The sequence below is a fragment of the Chiloscyllium plagiosum genome, unplaced genomic scaffold, assembly GCF_037043375.1.
Source record: "Chiloscyllium plagiosum isolate Xiang-an unplaced genomic scaffold, Cpla_swu_hap1 HiC_scaffold_17, whole genome shotgun sequence".
Taxonomy (NCBI): Eukaryota; Metazoa; Chordata; class Chondrichthyes; order Orectolobiformes; family Hemiscylliidae; genus Chiloscyllium; species Chiloscyllium plagiosum.
This window is the reverse complement of record NW_028270155.1, coordinates 65,994,585-66,015,925: the sequence shown is the minus strand read 5'-3', so window position 1 is coordinate 66,015,925 and position 21,341 is coordinate 65,994,585. Positions and strand designations below refer to the sequence as shown.

Here is a 21,341-nt window from a genome sequence, read left to right as displayed (position 1 = left end):
ACAGCTGGAGACTCTGTATCCTGCAAAGGCTATGGGCCCTGACAACATTCTAGTAAAAGTACTGAATATGAAGATCTCAACCCACGGGAGGGGTCTCTCGGTTTTGCGATCAGTCAATAAACACTAGCAATTCAGTCTGTTTCTGTAAGATTTCACACTTTATTTACAGCCAGACACAGGGGTTAAACACTTCTGTGTCCCCCAGAGAAACTGCGCGCATGGGTTAAGACAAAGACATTTTTTATACCTTTTTGAAAAGGGGCACAGACATAATTGCAAAGCAAATTCAAACAATTACCAATCAAATTGAATAAAATGGCTTTACTGACAGCAGCTTAGTCCAGTGGTATTGCCTGGGAACCAACCTTACTTCCCACATCCAAGCACACCTATCTCGCAAAACTATTCTTTGCACCTGCACTTGCAAGGTCAGTTAGGATGGCTAGTAATGTCTTATCGAGTCTAGTTATTTCTATGCTGTAAGGGAAGGATTGTCTGCTAATCCTTGTTGAGGCACACTATGGTTAGTTCAGGATTGCAACTTTTAGCAGGGATAAAACCCATTTTATGCCATTTTTAAGCAGAATTGTCAATTTGCAGCCTAGAAGCCATTTTGATATGTTTTTTGCATTAAGAAGCCATTTTATTACTGCCTATGTTAGTAAGAGCATGTATTAAATGGTTGTTTCTGACTACAACTAATTACTTCAGCCTGTATTCAGATTTCAGATCCTCAAGTACTTGAGCTCCAGAACCAGCTTCACCCCTAGTCAAATTTTCTAGTACAGATTCAACAACAGCATCTATCTGGCATTGTGAAAAATTGCCTGGGCGTGGCCTGTTCATAAATCACAGGACAAACCATTTCACCCAGTTATTGCCTTGCCAGCAAAAATGATAGAGGATGTCAGTAGCAGTGTTATCGAGCAGCACTTGTTTAGCAATAACCAGCTCAGTGACACTTAGTTTGGGTTCACAGCCCAGCTCCTGACCTTTTCTAAAAATGAACAAAAAAAGCTGAACTCAAGAAATGGGACGATAATGACTGCTTTTGATGTCAAAAATAGTAAAACTGAAATTAATTGGAATATGGAAGGGGAAAGTTGAAAACTCTATTAGTTGGAGTCTCACTTGCATGAAGAAAATGATTTTTGTTGTTGGAGGCTGTAAATTTTAGATCTTGTCATTTAAGCACAAATCCCAATATTAATTTGTTAATTTGAGAATCTAATGCAGTAACTCGGGAAATTTTACTTTGGTGGCGAGTAATGCCATTAAGACAAGGCAGTAACTTTATGGGCATATAATGCCTTTCAGTTTAGCTTAGTGTGTAGGTTGACACCCGGTCTCTCCCCAGCATCTTCTACTTCCAATTGCACAGTAGATACCTTCACTTTCAAACCTCTTGCATGCTTTGGTCACTGAAAATTTGCTCATTAACTTTTTCCAAGTCACAACACACAGCATGATCAATTACGTTATTATATTCTGTTTGGCCTAGGTTAGGTGAGACTCAATGCTAATTAGTTTATGGGATGCATAATCAATCTCTGAATGACTCTTAAGGGCAATGAACATTGATTGATGTCATCTCTCGCTATCTTCTGACTGGTTCCTTAAGCTGTCAATTATCCTGGGTTCATCCTATTCATTAAGTTTCACTATTATCATCTTAGAACATTCCACTAAGAGGATAGTTTAAAATTTTCTTTACTTAGTTCCCATCAAATCAGACATCCACTTGTCACTGACCATTTGCTTTTCCTTGGAGCCATGTGTTAGCTATTTCTACTGTATTTGAATACTTGGAAACAGTTTATATTAACCTTCACATTTTACAGGACGGGATATATTATAAAATGTTGCTTATGACTTCAAAGCTATATAAAAACTAACACAGAAGATCAGAAAATATTAACACAAATACATTATATAAAAAGTGTGAAATAATGAAATACTATTCAGTGAAGTCTGAATGATGAAAATCTAAAGGATCATATAGTTACAAACTTTACAAAGTTAACTCTAAATCATAGGTTACACTTGGTCAAAAAATTAGATTAGATTAGATTTTTAGATTACATTACAGTGTGAAAACAGGCCCTTCGGCCCAACAAGTCCACACCGACCCGCCGAAGCGCAACCCACCCATACCCCTAAATTTACCCCTTACCTAACACTACGGGCAATTTAGCATGACCAATTCACTTGACCTGCACATCTTTGGACGGTGGGAGGAAACCGGAGCACCCGGAGGAAACCCACGCAGACACGGGGAGAACGTGCAAACTCCACACAGTCAGTCGCCTGAGGCGGGAAATGAACCCGGGTCTCAGGTGCTGTGAGGCAGCAGTGCTAACCACTGTGCCACCGTACCGCCCCAGTACTAAGATTTGCATTGGCTGCTGTTACCTTGTGTGATTATAACTATACAACGTAAATCATGAAATGCTAGTTTCTTTATTCATCCTGCAAAGCCTATCATCTCAGTCCCAGAACATCAGTGAAGGAGTTCTACAGGATAATGTCCTAGGTCCAACCATTTTCACCGGTTTTGTCAATGATTTTCCTTCCATCATGAAATCAAAAGTGATAATGTTCATGATGATTGTACAATGTTCAGCACCATTTATGACTCCTCAGGTTTAGTTTGTGTCCGTGTACAGCAACATTCAGCTTTGGGCTATTGAGTGGCAAGTAATATTCAAGTTATACAAGTAACCACGCAGTGACCATCTCCAACAAGAGCAAATGTCTTTGGCGCAGTCATTGACGTTAACATTGCTGAATGTGTCACCATCAACATCCTTGGGGTTACCACCTGAAACTTGACTAGCCTTATATGGGCTGTGGCTACAGAGCTAGGAATTCTGCAGTGAGTCAGCTGACTCCACAAAGCCTATCCATGGCATTGAAAAGTTATCAGGATAGGTAATAGTGTGGATTTAGGGTGAGAATGCAGATCAACCATGATCTTATTGAATAGAGGAGCAAGCCTGAGGGGCAGAATGGCCTGCTATTGTTTCATATGTTTATATGTCCAACATTTATAAGACACAAGCAGGTGTTTTGGAATACTCCCAATTGCCTGGATGAGTGTGACTACAGCAACAGTTGAGAAGCTGAACACCATTCAGGAAAAAGCAGTTCATTTGATCAGCATTCTATCCGCTATATTCAACATTCAACTACTCCACACCAATGTAGAGTAGTGTGTGTGATATACAAGATGCAGTGCAAGGTTCCAGATCCATGATGGGCAAAAGTGAGGACTGCAGATGCTGGAAATCAGAGTCTAGATTAGAGTGGTGCAGGAAAAGCACAACAGGTCAGGCAGCATCCGAGGAGCAGGAAAATCGATGTTTCAGGCAAAAGCCGTCCAGATCCATGATTCCCACCAGCAAGATGGACAAGGACAGCATGATGCATAGGAATACTGTCACCTCTGAGTTCCCCTCAAGGTCAAGCACCATCCTAACTGGGAATCGTATCATCATTCTTTCACTGTTGTTGAGTCCTTTCTTAACAACATACCCATACCAACTGAACTGCAGTTGTTTAAGAGTGCTGCTAATCACTGACTTCAAGGACAATTAGGAAATGGTATCAAATATTGACCAAGCTAGAAGGCTCACATCCTATAAAAAGAAAATAGCTGTTCCTCAGAGTTTATTTGAGCCAGAGATGGGCGCGTGTTGTTTGTATACTCTGTACAGATTATAAGATCCCAAGTTATTGGAAAGGCGCAATGAAATTGAACATTCTGGAAAGTCACAAGTAAATATCAGGGATGTTTGAGCAGAACCAGCTGAGCTCAAACACTTTGTAAGGGTGGCACCACATTGGTTTTCCTTCTCTTCTTGGGGAGTTACACAGAGTCAAGGATGACTTGCTTCCACTCCAGTTTGATAGATTCTGAATTGGTTGATAAGTCCAATGTGGAATCTGAATATTGTGCGATATATGAGGTAGGTGATGCTTGGAGGGTAGGGTAAATTAGTTTGTGAGCTTTAACGAATGTCTCAGCTTCACCTGTGTGTGTCCTTACAATGTCTCTCAATGTATTTGGTGCCTTCTCAAAGTAAATCTTCTCTGTTTTGGTCAGTCACAAGTCAGAGACTCCCATGATCTTTGAATTGGTGAAGATTTTTTACTTCTTCAAAGACATCTCTCCTTCACAAACATCTCTAAAGCATTTCCACTTTCTTTCTGCAAATCCAAGGGGAACTGCTGCTTAAAGAATCTGGTGTTAGGTACAAAAATGACATGTCCTACCCAGCGGAGCTGGTTTTGAGTCATTAACACCTCGACGCTGAGCATATTGGCTTGGGACAGGATACTGCTATTAGACTGTTATAATACCTTGAAACCAGAAATGCTCATGTGTGTCTTTCATTCCATGAGTTCACACTGTGGCTCACTGGTTCTACATTGAGGATATGGATGCAACCACATGTATTTCATGCAGTTTTGCAGTTTGTTTTATTCTGGACCATTTGTACATCTCTTTCTATTCGCATTTCTTTCAAGTACCTGATAAATTACCACAAGTCAGGAATTCAGTGTTAGAATCTTTTGTTCATAATGTACATAAATGCTGAAGAAACAATGGTACTGAACATAAAAATATAAAAACATAAGAGCAAGAGTAGGTCATCTGGCCCATTGAACCTGCTCTGCCATTCAATAACATCATGGCTAGTCTTCTCATGGATTCAGCTCTACTTACCCACCCACGCACCATAACCCTTAATTCCTTTACCATTCAAAAATATATCTATTTTTGCCTTAAAAACATTCAGTGAGGTATCCTCAACTATTTCACTGGGCAGGGAATTCAACAGATTCACAACCTTTTGGGTGAAGAATTTCCTCCTCAACTCAGTCCTAATCTGGTCCCCCTTATTTTGAGGCTATGCTCCCTAGTGCTAGTGAAGGTATTTGATGTGATGTTTGTAGCTGTTGAAGCCTACAATTATATAGTCAAGATTATGGGGCTAATGCTGTCCGTACTTTAAAATTAGTTTTTTGACTTTTTGTTCATGTTCATCCATATGCACTTTCCCAGGCAACCAAAAACAATCCTTTTGACAGTTAATCCATCCAGAAGTATACTCAGTGACAGAGCATTCTTTAACTGAGTAAACTGTAGGACAGAAACTGGCTTTGTTCCATTAATGTACAATTAGCCAACTTTGTTACCATCATAACTTCCCCTTTTTGGAATGCTGGTCCTTCACCAGATTTACTAAGCCTCTGTCAAATGTTCTACAGATCTAAATGGAGGAGCAAGCTACATACTTGACTATCACCTATTCAAAATAGGACATGAGATTTATATTCTGAAATGAAGCTACCCCACAAACCCTTCCTGAGCTGCAAGTACATCTGTCTGCAATTACATTCAAGGACAAGACATGTATCTCAGGAAAACTAGGGACAAACAATCCAGTACTTAAAATGTAAGTTTTTCCCTTCTCCATGTGAAAGTTTTGTTCAGTGTTTCTTTGAAATGGTGCATCTGCCTAATATTGAAAGCTCTTATCAACTTTATCTCAAGAGTGAAATTAGCTTCCATATGGAGTAGTTGATGCAAATAATAATGTATTTAAGGATATTAGATATTATGCTGATAAGGTCAAGTAAAGTTAGATGGGAAAAGGTTTTTATATAACATTGACATAAATCAGTTGGCCTGAACGGCCCATTTCTGTGTTCTATTTTCCAGGCATGTTTTTGGGTTCCTGAGGAGGAGGGAGGGTTGGGTATGGGGTTGGACAGGTGGCAGGGCAGGGAGAATTACAGATGTATCCAGGAGTCCCTGGTGCTTTATAAATTTTGAATGACCATGGCTTTTGATTGACAAGGAGTTCTAATCCCCTTTTGGTGAACAATCTCTTTTGATCAAACTATGATTTCAGTAATTTTAATAATCAAATAGGAAATGTACAGATTGTGACTGTTACATTTTTGATCCTGGGATATGCAAACGAATCCATTCTATGTATGAATAATTTGGCCTTTTTTGTACATGCACAATTAGAATCATGTTGTGTAGGCATGTACTTTATTTAATGTTCTGACATCATTAAATTTTGGACATAGGCCAAAGGTTACTTGGCTTCCCTGGGGCACCAAACAGATTACTGGAAGCTTCTGTAATGAGCTCTAAGCATTGCCAACTGTCAGTTGTTTGATCTTTTATTTTATGATTGACAAAATCTTTGTGCCTGATCCTATGATCTGGTTTGTGTAATAAATCAAGAGGATGATGTGGATTAGTTTTAAATTCACTCTGTTGAGACTGTGAACCCAGGATGTAATTTACTCAGTATCAAATGACATTTTACAAGGGCTGTCTCATATTGAATTCAAATCATTTAAATGATGTGTTTTGTTTCCAAATAATACGTTTGCTGTTATTATTTGAAGGTTGCTAATAACATGTATGGTGACAAATCTGAATTGCATTGTCCTCCTTTGATAATCGTAATCAGTCAATGCAGTGCAGGGTACAGTTGTTGAGCACATCTTTCACCCACCCCCATGTGCATAGGACTTGGGTGAGGTTCAGTTAGACATGGATATTTCAGTCAGCACTGAGCAAGAATGAGCAAGTCGTTTTTTAAAAGAGGTGTGGATACCACAATCACTGATTCGCAGAGAAATTATACTTGTCATTGACAGATCAGACTCAAAGGCATCCTGTTTAGAATAAAAGCAGCATTGAGAAATTAGGATTCACTGTAAACTGACATGCCAAACAAAAGTTGAAGAGGATCAAGCAAAATTTGATGGGGCAGGGATGTAGACTGTGTACCAAAAGCCAGTGCACCAAAAGCCAATGCACCATTTAAAATACACTATGTAGATCAGTTAGCTTGGATGCTGACACCAGAATTATCCTGCATTCAGGTTGTTGTCTGAGCAAGATTGAAAAACAGGCTACCATGTAACCATTAGTTTTAATTTAGTGCCAGGAGGAGTGAGCAAGCTTCTGTTTCCTTCTGTGCCTAAGCACTATACTATGTTGATTTGTTTGGCTGCTTGCTCTCAATGATTGCTGTAGAGATTCTTGAAAGATTTCAGATGATTGATGAAATCTGAGAGTCCAAGGATCAAGTGAGACAGCCAAGCTCTTTGACATTCAATGGTTGCAGCTACACTGATGCCAAATCTACAGGCTGAACTCTAATGTAAAAACTCGGAAGTTGGAAATCTAAAATAAAATCAGAAGATACAGAATAAACTCATATGACTTTATTCACACCTCCTCCAGACATCTTTTGTGTTTTATTTATTTATTCCATTACAACTTCCTTTGGCCTTTTGACATTTAGTCTCCCTTGTCTTCCACTCTATTGTAGACCTTTTTCTAACCCTCACTTGCAAAAAGTCTGTTACATTTGGAAACTTTCCAAGTTCTGATGCGGTTCACAAGCTTGAAAGGTTAACTCAGTTTCTCCCTGTTGATGCTGCCAGCCCTGTTGTGTGTTTTCAATATTTTTGGCTTTTAAGTATGTAGGCTGAACTCAGTTTATAGGCTGCACCACAGTTTCCTTATCTCTAACAGTTTAAATGTTTTATGCTGAATTTAAGCCATTGACTAAGCAAACAACTAATCCAAGAAAGCACCTTTTAAATGCTTCTGCTCGCCAACAGTAGGTGTAAATCATCTTCCAGTGGCCTAACAGCAGAGAAAGAGGAGATTGAGAGGTGTGACTTAATTGAAGTGTACCATATAATGATGACCTTGGATAGAGTGAACGGGGAAGATCTGATTCCCATAGCGGAGAGGTCAATTATTAGAGATAGAAATTTAAGGTGACAGGTAGAAGGATCAGAGGGGGCAAGAGGAAATATTTTCACACCTGGAGGGTGGTGGGAATCTAGAATTCATTGCCCAGTTTGGTATTTGAGATGGAAGTCTTCATTTTAAAAAAAAGTCTGATCTTATTATGGGTAATCCAAGATGGAGGATGGGAACAATTTTTGGCTGGAACATCTGCTCTTTTTTGGAGGTGATTTCCTCAAATTCCAAGAGCAGCAATTACTGTTTATATGCTGTTGCATTGTTTTGGAACTTTGAATTAAAAAAAAGTCAAAACAACAGCACTTTTAAAAAGGAGAAGAACAGACAAAGGAAGCACATGGTGAGGTCAGTGCAGGAGAGAAAGAGAGAGAGAGAAAGACAAAGTTAGCAGTTACTGCCTTTGCTGTTGAATTCATGTATCGCTGGACATCGAAGTGCGTCTGGGAAAATTTTTAAAAAAGTGAACTTCACAACTGATCTTGGAGGAACCTGTCTGGGAGCGGTCACAGTACAGAAACAGATAAGTGGATTCTATGTGTGGCCTCAAAATAAGTCTGCAGTAGTGAGTAGAGTGGATTCTTTCATGATTATTTGCTTTATTGAGCTATGTCTCTTGAACTTAAAATATTATTAATTTAAGTATTAATTTAATCTGGAGCAGTGTTTTGTAGAGGAATAAGACAGTGCTATTTTCTGGGTCTGTAGATTGAAAGAAGCAAATATGGCCCTTAGTAGAGTGATATGCTCTTCTTGTCAGATGTGGGAGTTTAGGGAGAGGTTATGGGTTACTGAGAATTATATCTGCAATAAATGCCATTGATTGCAAATCCTATCAGATCAAATGGATCAGTTGGAGAGGCAGTAGGAGGCATTGAGGAATTTATAAGAGCAAGGGGATGTGATGGATGGCAATTATTGGAAGGGGGGAAAGTCTCAGATACAGTCACATAGATGGGTTAACTCAAGGAAAGGTAAGAGAGGTAGACAGGTAGTGCAGGAGTCTTCTGTGGCTATCCCCATTTCAAACAAGTATGCTGTTTTGGAAAATGTAGAGGGTGATGGATTCTCAGGGGAATGTAGCAGGAACAGCCAAGTTTCTGGTATTGAGACTGGCTCTAATGTAATGAGAGGTATGTCAGGTTCCAAGTTATTGATTGTGTTAGGGGACTCTCTAGTCTGAGGTACAGACTGACGTTTCTGTGGCCAGCAGCAAAAAAAATCAGAATGGTGTGATGCTTCCCTGGTGCCAGGATCAAGGATGTCTCATGAATTCGACTGGGACAACACTACTATCATAGGGCAAGTCAGACAGAGAACAGCCAGGGAATTCCTAGAGGCATGGCATTCATCCACAAACTCCATCAACAAACACATCGACCTGGACCCAATATACCAACCACTACAGCGGACAGCTGAAACTGACAACCGGAAGCGGCAGGGACAGACCACTATAAACATCGGAGGAAACATCAAAGAAGCGCTTCGCAGGAGGCTCCCAAGCACTGATGATGTCGCCTAGCCAGGGGATGAAACGTTTGCAACAAAAACTTCCAGCTCGGCGAACAGAACCACAGCAATGGGTGCAGAATGTTCTCAAGGGGGAGAGGGGCCAGCAGGAGGTCATTTTACACATTGGAACCAATGACATAGAAAGGGAAAAGGTTGATATTCTGAAGGGAGATTACAGAGAGTTAGGCAGGAATTTAAAAAGGAGGACCTTGAGAGTTGTAATATCTGGATTACTCCCAGTGGTACAAACTAGTGAGGGCAGGAATAGGAGGATAGAGCAGATGAATGCATGGCTGAGGAGCTGGTGTACAGGAGAGGGATTCACATTTTCGGATCATTGTAAGCTGTTTTGGGGTAGAAGTGACTTGTACAAGAAGGACGGATTGCACATTGCACATGAACTAGAAGGGGACTAATATATTGGCAGGAAGATTTGCTAGAAGATTTGCTTGGGAGAATTTAAACCAGTAAGGTGGGGGGGTGGGACCCAGGGAGATAGTGAGGAAAGAGATCAATCTCAGTCTGATACAGTTGAGAACAAAGACGAGTCAAACAGTCAGGGCAGGCTGGGACAAAGCAGAGAACTGGTAGGACTGATAAATTAAACTGAATTTATTTCAATGCAGGAGGCCTAACAGGGAAGGCAGATGAAGTTAGGGCATGATTAGGAACATGGGACTGGGATATCATAGCAATTACAGAAACGTGGCTCAGGGATGGACAGGACTGGCAATGTAATGTTCCAGGATACAAATGCTATAGGAAGGATAGAAAGGGAGGCAAGAGAGGAGGGAGAGTGGTGTTTCTGATAAGGGATAGCATTACAGCGATACTTAGGGAGAATATTTCCAGAAATGCAAACAGGGAGGTTATTTGGGTGGAACTGAGAAATAAGAAAGGGATGATCACCTTATTGGGATTGTATTACAGATCCCCTAATAGTCAGAGGGAATTTGAGAAACAAATTTGTAAGGAGATCTCAGTTATCTGTAAGAACAATAGAGTGGTTATAGTAGAGGATTTTAACTTTCCAAATATAGACTGGGGACTGCCATAGTGTTAAGGGTTTAGATGAAGAGGAATTTATTAAGTGCATCCAATAAAATTTTCTGATTCAATTATGTGGATGTACCTACTGGAGAAATTGCAAAAGTAGACTCTTGGAAAATAAGGCAAGGCAGGTGACTGAGGTTTCAGTTGGGGAAGCACTTTGGGGCCAGCAACCATAATTCTATTAATTTTAAAATAGTGATGGAAAAGAATAGATCAGATCTAAAAGTTGAAGTTCTAAATTGGAGGAAGGCCAATTTTGACAGTATCAGGCAAGAACTTTCAAAAGGTGATTGAAGACAGATGTTCACAGGTAAAGGGATGGCTGGAAAATGGGAAGCCTTCAGAAGTGAGATAACGAGAATCCAGAGAAAGTATATTCCTGTTAGGGTGAAAGGGAAGGCTGGTAGGTATAGGGAATGCTGGATGACTAAAGAAATTGAGGGATTGGTTAAGAAGAAGAAGGAAGCATACGTCAGGTATAGACAGGATAGATCGTGAATCCTTAGAAGAATATAAAGGCAGTAGGAGTATACTTAAGAAGGAAATCAGGAGGGCAAAAAGGGGACATGAGATAGCTTTGGTAAATAGAGTTCAGGAGAATCCAAAGGGTTTTTACAAATACATTAAGGACAAAAATGTAACTAGGGAGAGAATAGGGCCCCTCAAAGATCAGCAAGGTGGCCTTTGTGTGGACCTGCAGGAGATGGGGCAGATACTAAATGAGTATTTTAGGACAGGGAAGATATAGAATGGAGGGAAATAATTGGTGACATCTTGAAAAATGTCCATATCACAGAGGAGGAAGTGCTGGATGTCTTGAAATGCATAAAAGTGGATAAATCCCCAGGACCTGATCAGGTGTACCCTAGAACTCTATGGGAGCGAGGGAAGTGATTGCTGGTCCTCTTGCTCAGATATTTGTATCATCGATAGTCACAGATGAGGTGCTGGAAGACTGGAGGTTGGCTAATGTGGTGCCACTGTTTAAGAAGAGTGGTAAGGACAAGCCAGGGAACTATAGACCAGTGAGCCTGGTGTCGGTGGTGGACAAGTTGTTGGAAGGACTCCTGAGGGATAGGATGTACATGTATTTGGAAAGGCAAGGACTGATTAGGGATAGTCAGCAAGGCTTTGTGCATGGGAAATCATGTCTCACAAACTTGATTGAGTTTTTTGAAGAAGTAACAAAGATCACTGATGAGGGCAGAGCGGTAGATGTGATCCAAATGGACTTCAGTAAGGCATTCGACAAGGATCCCCATGGGAGACTGATTGGCAAGGTTAGATCTCATGGAATACAGGGAGGACACGCCATTTGGATACAGTGCTGGCTCAAAGATAGATGACAGAGGGTGGTGGTAGAGGGTTGTTTTTCAGATTGGAGGCCTGTGACCAGTGGAGTGCCACAAGGATCGGTGTTGGGTCCACTACTTTTTGTCATTTATATCAATGATTTGGATGTGAGCTTAAGAGATATTGTTATTGAGTTTGCAGATGACACCAAAATTGCAGGTGTAGTGGACAGCGAAGAAGATTACCTCGAATTACAACGGGATCTTGGTCAGACGGTCCAGTGGGCTGAGGAGTGGCAGATGGAGGTTAATTTACATAAATGTGAGGTGTTGCATTTTGGGAAAGGAAACCTTAGCAGGACTTATACACTTAATGGTAAGGTCCAAGGGAGTATTGCTGAACAAAGAGACCTTGGAGTGCAGGTTCATAGCTCCTTGAAAGTAGAGTTGCAGGTAGATAGGATAGTGAAGAAGGCGTTTGGTATACTTTCCTTTATTGTTCAGAGTATTGAGTACAGGAGTTGGGAGGGCACGTTGCTGCTGTACAGAACATTGGTTAGGCCACTGTTGGAATATTGCATGCAATTCTGGTCTCCTTCCTATCGGAAGGATGTTGTGAAACTTGAAAGGGTTCAGAAAATATTTACAAGGATGTTGCCAGGGTCGGGGGATTTGAGCTATAGGGAGAGGTTGAATAGGCTCAGGCTGTTTTCCCTGGAGCGTCGGAGGCTGAGGGGTGACCTTTGTAGAGGTTTATAAAATCATGAGGTGCATGGATAGCGTAAATAGACAAGGTCTTTTCTCTGGGATGGGGGAGTCCAGAACATAGGACATAGAGGACATAGGGTTAGGGTGAGAGGGGAAAGATATAAAAGAGATCTAAGGGGCAACCTTTTCACGCAGAGGAGGGGGTCATGTGTGGAATAGGCTGCCAAATTAAGGAGACAAGTATAATTGCAACATTTAAAAGGCATCTGGATGAGTATATGAAATAGGAAGGGTTTGGAGGGATATGGGCCGGGTGCTGGCAGGTGGGACTAGATTGGGTTGGGATGTCTAGTTGGCATGGACCAGTTGGACCGAAGGGTCTGTTTCCGTGCTGTACATATCCATGACTCTATATTGACAGGAAAAGGCAGGATAGATAAAAATAAACAATTTCCACTGGTTGAGGATTCTAGAACTAGTAGGCAGAATTGGGGCTAGACTGAATTATAACTAGAGTAAGGGTCAGAATGTTGGGAAGCACTTCTACATGCAAAGGGTGGTAGATATTTCATAAAATCAGAATCTCCATGGTGTGGAAGCAGGCCATTCGGCCCATCAAGCCTTAAAATAGTCAGATATGTGAAGTATGACTTGCTTCATCATAATCACCTTCTTCAACATTCTCAGTATTTGAAAATTCAGTACATCCCAATTACATGTAAAGAATATGCTTTTATAGTTCGATTCCTATCTTGTAATAGAGCCTTCAATTCACACCTTATAACTTTTCCCAGACCACTCCATTTCCCCCACCTATCTCTTATGATAAATGGTCACCAGAACAGAATTCTCTCCTAGGCACTCTTACATGACACTTTAATGCTTTCTTTATCTTTTCTGATGCTTCAGCTTTGATAAAGGCTCTCATGCTAGCATATATCACATTTAGGTGGATGGAGAAAGTGGAACTAATTGTTTTCCCCTCTAGGGCCAGATGACCATCACATAACATGGAAGGCAATTTTGGTTTATGGCCACATATCAATTGATATAGGCTATACTCTCCAACAGTTCGTGAAGAATATTTGGCATGTATTTCCCTTGCAACAGCCAAATGCAGCTCACAGCAGATCTGCCAAATTGTATTTTATGTAGTATTGCAATAACAATTGCATGATTTATTTCACACAGATCATTGGCAAATGCACTTCCTGCAGCATAACTGCTATATTCAAGTCCTTAGACATGACCCTAAACCCATCATTTGCAAATTCTCCTCTATTTTCTGTTAGGAATTTTCTTTGCATTTTCAAAGCTGAGCCAATCCACATTTGCGTAACTTTATTTACTATTTTCTGTTCGTCCTTGTTGACTATTTTAATGGATAAGCACATGAGTAGGAACAGTTTGGAAGGATATGGGCCAAATGCAGGCAGGTAAGACTCGACCAAAGGGTCTGTTTCCATGCTGTAAGACTTTGTGACTCTGTAAATGCTAAACCTCGCAGCCATATCTACAAAATTTAACAAGTAAATATGTTGATCCTTGTCTCCTCCTGTTAAGTCCATAGCCACCATTTCACGGTATCCCTGGGCACCTACAGCCAGATGTAGTAGTATCCTCAATATTTAATCGATATTTGACATCAAGACATGATTTGTTCCATTGGAGATTCATTTTCCTTATTCATAACTTCAGCATCCTTCAGCAGTAGTTTAAATTTGTGTGATGACTGGTGGGCAAATTGTATATGCAACTCCCAGATAATCTCTGTTAGCCAAATTTTTGTCGCCAGACATCAATAACATATCTCAAATTTCTCAGCAGAAGCTCTACAATTGAATACAATTATGTCATGCTCTGGTGAGTTGTAAATTTATGCTTCACCAATGACAAATACTTCATCATTCTCCACATCTAATCTTATTTTTTTCCCCAAATCAATGAACTACTTACTGATATGGTATGTTTTGATAAAGCCCTACCTAAGAGGTTAGTGTGCAAAATCAAAACACAAAGAATTGGTAACCTACAGACATGGATTGAGAATGGTTAGCAGACAGGAAACAGGAGTAAATGGATCTTTTATAGAGTGAAAGACAAGTGATGCACTGCAGGGGATCAGTACTTATATCCCAGCTATTCACTGCATGTCCAGATGTAGATCAACAGTTTGGGTGTCAGAATCAAACATAATATTCTCAACTATCCTGATGACACAAAATTAGGTCAGATTGAGTGATGAAAAGGTATAAAGAGTCTTCAGAACAATTTAGAGAAGTTGAGTGAATGAGTAGAACAGTACAGTATAACGTAGATAAGTGTAAAGCTGTTCACTATTGTAGGAGAAACAGAGTGAAAGATTATTATTTTATTGATAATATAAAACAAAGAACTGTGGATGCTGAAAATTTGAAACAAAAACAGAAACTGCTGGAGAAACTGAGCAGGTCTGGCAACGTCTGTGGAGGTAAAACAGTAATGTTTTGATCTAAAATGTTTACTCTGCTTTCTCTCCAGACCTGTTGAATTGCTGCCAGACCTGCTGAGGTTTTCCAGCAGTTCCTGTTTTTGTTTCATTATCTAAATGGTGATAGATTGGAAAATGTTCATGTACAAAGGAACCTCGATGTCCTTGTATGCCGGTCATTCAAGTGTGAGTTAAGAAGGCAAATGACAGTTGTCTTTTATTGCAAGAAGGTTTGCAAGGAACTCTTACTGCAGTTGTATAGGCCACATTTGGAGCATTGTGTGTTATCTCTTTACTCATGGAAAGAAGTACTTGCCATAGAAGGAGTGAAGTGAAGCTTCACTAGACTCATTCTAGGGATGATGGGCTTGCCTGATGAGAAGAGATTGGGACAACTGGGCTTGTATTAACCAGAATTTAGAAGAATGAGAGGGGATCTCAATGAACATATAAATAGACTGAACAAGTTGATGCAAGGATGACATTTCTCCAGGTCGGCAGCATTCAAAAACGGTCGTGGGTTTATGGCCCTAGGTCATGAGGTAAACTTGTGGAATTCTCTATTACAGAAGGTTGTGGAGGCCAAGTTACTGAATATGTTTGAGAAAGAAATGGATTTCTTGAGGCTAAAGTTGTCAAGGGGTATAGAGAGAGAGAGTAAGAATATGGCATTGTGGTAAAGATTCAAACATGATCATGTTGAATGGCAAAGTTGACCATTGGGCCAAATGGCCTACTCCTGCTTCTATTTTCTCTTTAACTCAGGACCACATCAGTGTTGTTCAATTATGCATTCTTGCTACGTCACATAGAAGGATCCCACTCTTTAAAGATATTGATGAATTATCACCTCAAAACTTAAAGCAGGTAGCACTTTCATCTTCTTTAACTTTACATCTTGTCTTGCGGAGAGTTTCCAAGTAACAATTTAGCCAATCAATCATTATTGAGGTGCAGCTACTATCTATTACAGAACAACTCAATGAATCAGTGTCCAAGATGCATATGGCCCAACTTAGGTTTTCGGCAACTAATACAATATTTTCATGCTGTTCATTCTCATTGTACTTAGAACATTCTGCAATATGAGTTATTTCAAATACTTGATTCCTGGATTTCAGATAATTCCTGTGTAATGATATCTTGATTTATACCCAACATACCTGCTAGACATTCCCTGTACATTTCTAAAGAAGATTTTCTTTCAATTACCATTCCAATCTAACATTTTGTCTTGATCCATAAATCTACTAGGTGTATGACCCACCTCAAAACATCTTTCAGCAACTCCTTCTTTGAACAAGTGCCTATGACTAGGCCCCTGACATGTCTAAATGTCAGTAATCATAGAGTCCTACACTTTCTGTTTTATTGCTTAATTTCCAGTTTATCAGATAAAGGTAGCAGGAAACAATTGTTTTCCCCAAAATATCTTCAGGGCAGCAATGATTTGTTCCAAAAGAGAATCGTTGTAATAAAATTGAGCTGTTGTCAAAATCAAAAGTCAATACATATGAGAGATTTGTACACAATCTACTAATCTGAGCACAAACTGAGATTCAGGAATTTGTAGATCAATAAGTCTTTAATATATCTGATCAAAATTCATAAATATTCTTCCATCAACTCACTATCTGGCTTCTTAACTTTATCAAAGGTTGATCACATCTCACTGATTTACAAAATCATCTTTCTCGTAACTTTTGTTCATAAATTGGAATAGAATTGCCAATCCTTCTACAGCAGTCATTTATAAATCACTTATATCTAGTTCTGAAAATACTGTACCTAAACATAACTTTTTACCTTTTTTTTCATTGTTTGTACAGTTAAAATTCCAGAAACTGGTGAGTAATCATACCTTGGCAATTTGCAATGTGACTCAGCCATTTCACATCTGAAGCTTTCAAAAGCATTACATTTGTCAGAAATAGAATTCTTATTTACCTTCCTACCTGAAGAGATTGAAGTTAATCCTCTGCTACCATGTTGAGCTGCTGCTCATCAACATACTAAAACAAGAGTCAGACTGTCATCATGGGCTAAACCTATTAAGGAGCTGAAAGGCATGTGCGGCTATGGCAAGATTTATGGTAGTTTTGGACATGAAGTCCAGAGAGGCTGATCTTCTCCTTGGCAACATCTTGCTCCGTCTTTCATGTTTTCCACAGGTGGCATGGGGAGTTTCTCACTAGGCAGTGGTGAGTTGCCAATTAAGGGGATCATTGCTTATTAAACACTTTGCTGGCAGGCCAACTCACCTCATTAGAATTCAGCTTTTTCTCTCACCAAACAAGCTAAATGTCAAAATTGCTTGATTTGAAAATCAGCATTGGTACCTAGTAAATTCGGCTCGTCATTGTCTTGAACAAGCTCTACATTGGATATTGGGCACCAACATCGTAGAGCCTGCTCCATGGGCACCAGTTACTCGAACCCCACAGATATATGTCTCTAAGAATTTTCCTGACACATCTCTCATCCACTTACACTTTGCACTTCAGTGCTGCATCTTGGGCTGCACCTGCAACTATTCTTGCAATACTGAATCAAGGACATTTTACGCTTAAGGACACATAACCAACTCACAGACCGGCACAGGCTGCATCTCTAGGCTCCTTGTTCATGGTCATAGCACTCACTCACTTTGACTCTACTTCGAAGTTCACAGCATTGCCTTGTGCTTTGCCCCTGCACAGAGACATGAAGCTCATGTTACTTCTATCTTACCTTGCTATTTCAAGCAGTCACAAAGTAAGGAAGTTTGTATTGGCTGTCAGTAGTTCTCAGTTAATTCAAAGAAGATGACCTTTGCTCAGGGACTGTCTAAACGGTAAGTCAAGGACAGCCTCCAACAGCCATCTAAAGATTTGGAAGTGGTTGTCAGACATTCGGGTCAGTCAAATGTTCCTGACAGAAGGGATAAAGAACTGAATGTCAGGAAACCCACCAACTGGCTTGGCTCTTCCTGCTGTACTGGGAGGTTGCTTTCATTCTGAAATGAGAGAGAGGGACGTATTAAAGAAGGTGAAAATGATGGTGGGAATGTCCCAAGTGTGTGATTAGGTGCACAGAGGGCATGCAGGGTTAGTGCCATTGGGGGTTGGGGTGGGCAACAATGAATAAAGGAAGATGTTCCAAGCATTGGTAAGAAGGATAGAGGATGAGCTCAGTGGGAGATTGTACAATAGCAAGGACAGAGTGATTTGGTGGCATTGCAGAGAGGATGGTGACACATATGCTAATGGTGTAGAGAAAGCCACTGACTTTCCTCCTATGGTGATATACATTCCTCCAGATGGCTGAGACCACACTGTCCCAAGTGGCAACCTTAGACCTCTATGGCCTGGCCTGGTGTTGTGATCTCACTGCTGGGCCTGGGGGAAGAGGAAGTCCTGTCCCTGCACCATCCCATTCAGTGGAACCTCCAAGTTTCTGCCTGTACTGTGGGGCACCAATTTTCCCTGTCTGCCTTTTCTGGGTATAAAGTTCATATTATTCAATTTTTCTAGTAGTTTGAATTGTGAGCTGAAGTGGGAGAGGAACTGATTTAAAGCAAGAATTATTGAAGGACTGCTGCACTTTTAAAAAAAGCAAATTGCCTGACACTCACTGTAAGTGTTGTTTAAACAGCTGTTGGTTCATGCAGTGGGGAAAGCTTAATTCCAGATAAGCTGGAGGCAGGGGCCCCTCCCCCAAATTCCCTCCCCGCTACCTTTTATCTCAGCCCACTTGGCACACCAACCTCATTCCTGAAAAAGGGCTTATGCCCGAAACGTCGATTCTCCTGCTCCTCGGATGCTGCCTGGCCTGCTGTGTTTCTCCAGCACCACATTTTTCAACTCTGGTCTCCAGCATCTGCAGTCCTCACTTTCTCCTGCAAGTGGATATTTGGCAATAACAAATAGCTGATTGATCTGTTAAATGGGGACCAGTATCGAAGAGAAAGGCCTCGTGTCTGACGACAACTATGTGATTGGCTCCCAGGTAGCTGAACAGCTTTGGGATGTGAATATTTGGGTCAGAAACCATCGGGTCTCTGGAAAGGAAGAAGCTGTTTTTACACTGCAGTGAAAAGCATCTTGAGCCTTAAGAGAGTTAGTTTATTTCCCCTTATTAGTTGCAGTAAACTATGACTTTTAATTATTAAGTCAGAGATGGTTATTGATGTGAACCAGTCACTCTCTACCTCCTGGTAACAAATGAAAGTACCTAGAGAAGGAAGATTGAGAAACAAACAGCATTCCAAATAGCAAAAAAATCCTATCAGAAAATGCTATGGAATGGAACCACTGAATTGCCATTCTAGTTTTTCACTCCACCTATAGAACCACATTTTTTGTGTCCGTCTGTAATTGTGTGTTGATGAGGAGTTTTATAACTTGTTTTGAGCTTTAACTAGAAGAACTATATGTCAGCTGTTCATAATTGTTTACCGCAGTTAGAATTTGATTATCTATAATAAATAGTAATTTTTTTATGTAGAGAAAACTGGTTTGTGTTTTCTGTCAACCTGGGTTTAACAGTCAGTTAAATTGGGAAAGTCTGTATATTTTAAAAAATCTTTAACTTTTGTGACAACTCCAGGATTAGCTGGTTTAGTTTCTAGAACACCACTCAAGTGAAGAGGAACCTGGAGTAAATGTCAGGAACTATGCAGAGCAACTCCATACTGACTGCTTATCTGGGTGTACAACAGGCTGTTAATATGAAATGTACTCAAGGAATGCCCATGAATTCTAGAATATCCACTGAGTGGCAATTGTTGTGGGAACAGCATGTGGTGAGGTGACCTCAGAATTGGGCATGAGGGACAGCATAGGAGTGGGGTGGATTGTTAATGTCCTTGTTGGTAAGGTGCAACAAGAAATTGCACTAGGTCTTGGTGTAAGTCTCTCCAAAAAACTCAATGCAACTCACTTAGCTAAATAAACATAAGATTCTGTCCCCATATTAATATTCCGTTCATTCAATACAAAACTGATTTGTTCTTTCACAATTCCCATTTCCTGGAGAAATCCAATTTCTTCAACAGCTTTTACAATATTATCAACAACAAGGTGTTAGTAAGAGTTGCTAGAGATAAAGCAAAATCCAGAAAAATATAAATGTACTTGAATGAGCACAAAATAGTAAATATTTGAAGTGAAATCTTCCTCCAACTAATGAAGGAAGAGATTAGCAATATCATTCCCAGGCAAAGAGATTCCAAGTAAAATCAATGAGTACACAATGTGTATATTCTGAATAGGCCGAATGGGTTCAAAATAAGCAAATTCAATTGGGATTGATGGTATTTTTTCCAGAGTGCTGGGAGACAAGGGAGAAGGCTGAGTGATGAACAGGCTGTTTTATAAAGACACTAGGAGGTACCAGTTAATTGAAAAAAGGCTAGTGCAGATAGTTCTAATGTCATTTTCCCTTCATTTTAACAATGTTATTGACTTTTACAAGAGTACCTCTCAGACACCTCTTTTCATAGCTGAAAGGCTTGTAATTCAGATCTCAGATTCTAGGGATCAGCTCCATGGCTGTCTGTATGAGTCATAAAATAATAGATTTTTTACAGTACAGGGGTCTTCAGTCCATCAGATCTGTGTGGTCATCAAGTACCCATCTGTTCAAGTCATATTTTCCAAGCCTTGTATGCTTTGGCATTTCAAGTACTCATCTAAATAGCTATTAAATGTCTTGAGGCTTTCCATCTCCATTATCCTTTCAAGCAATGAATTCAAGTACCCATAACCTTTTGGGTGATTTTGTTTTTCCTCAAACCCCCTCTAAACCACCTGTGCCTTACCTTAAGACTATGCCCCCGCTTGTTGACTCCTTCACTAAGGGAAAAGGTTTCGTCCTATTTACCCTGTTTATGCCCCTCAGAACTTTGTACCCCCCAATTTCCCCTCAGTTTTCTCTGCACTCAGGAAAATAATCCCAGCCTACCTAATCTCTCTTCATAGCTGAATTGTTCAAGCCCAGGCAACATCCTGATCACTCTCTTCTGCTCCCTCTCTAATGCAATCACATCCTTCCTATAGTGTAGCCTCCAGAACTGCACACAGTATTCCAGTTGTGGCCTAAGTAATGTCATATACACCACCACCATAGCCTCCTTGCTCTTGTGTTCAATGCCCTGACTAATAAAGGCAAGTATCCCATATGCCTTCTTAACTAACTGTCCTGCTACCTCCAAGGTATGGACATGCGCACCAAGGCTCCTCTGATCTTCTGTATTTTATATTTTCTGGGGCCCTCCATTTAACACGTATTCCCTTGCCTTTTTAATCCACTCAAAATGCTTTACCTCACACTTTTCAGGATTAAATTCTATTTGTCACCGTTCAGCCCATTTCACCAACCTGTCTATTTTATATTGTTGTCTGAAGATTTTCTTTTTGCCATTTACCATACCACCAGTTTTTGTCTCATCTGCGAACTTGCTGATCATATCTTCTGCATATATATCCAAATTGTTAATGTATACAACAAACAGCAA

At 40.2% G+C, this 21,341-nt stretch overlaps 1 protein-coding gene across 7 annotated transcripts in view; it reads left to right on the top strand.

Annotated features, from left to right (window-relative positions):
* The window catches only part of smpd3 (sphingomyelin phosphodiesterase 3), a 295,904-nt gene that overhangs the window by 70,242 nt on the left and 204,321 nt on the right, over window positions 1-21,341 (top strand). The window contains exon 1 of one of the 7 annotated variants that reach the window (XM_087996024.1): window positions 5,376-5,462. The exons of the other annotated variants lie outside the window; for them this stretch is intronic. The gene's annotated coding sequence lies outside the window, so the exon portion shown is untranslated. Of the gene's footprint in view, window positions 1-5,375; window positions 5,463-21,341 lie in introns of those variants that run through there. 7 annotated transcript variants of the gene reach the window in all.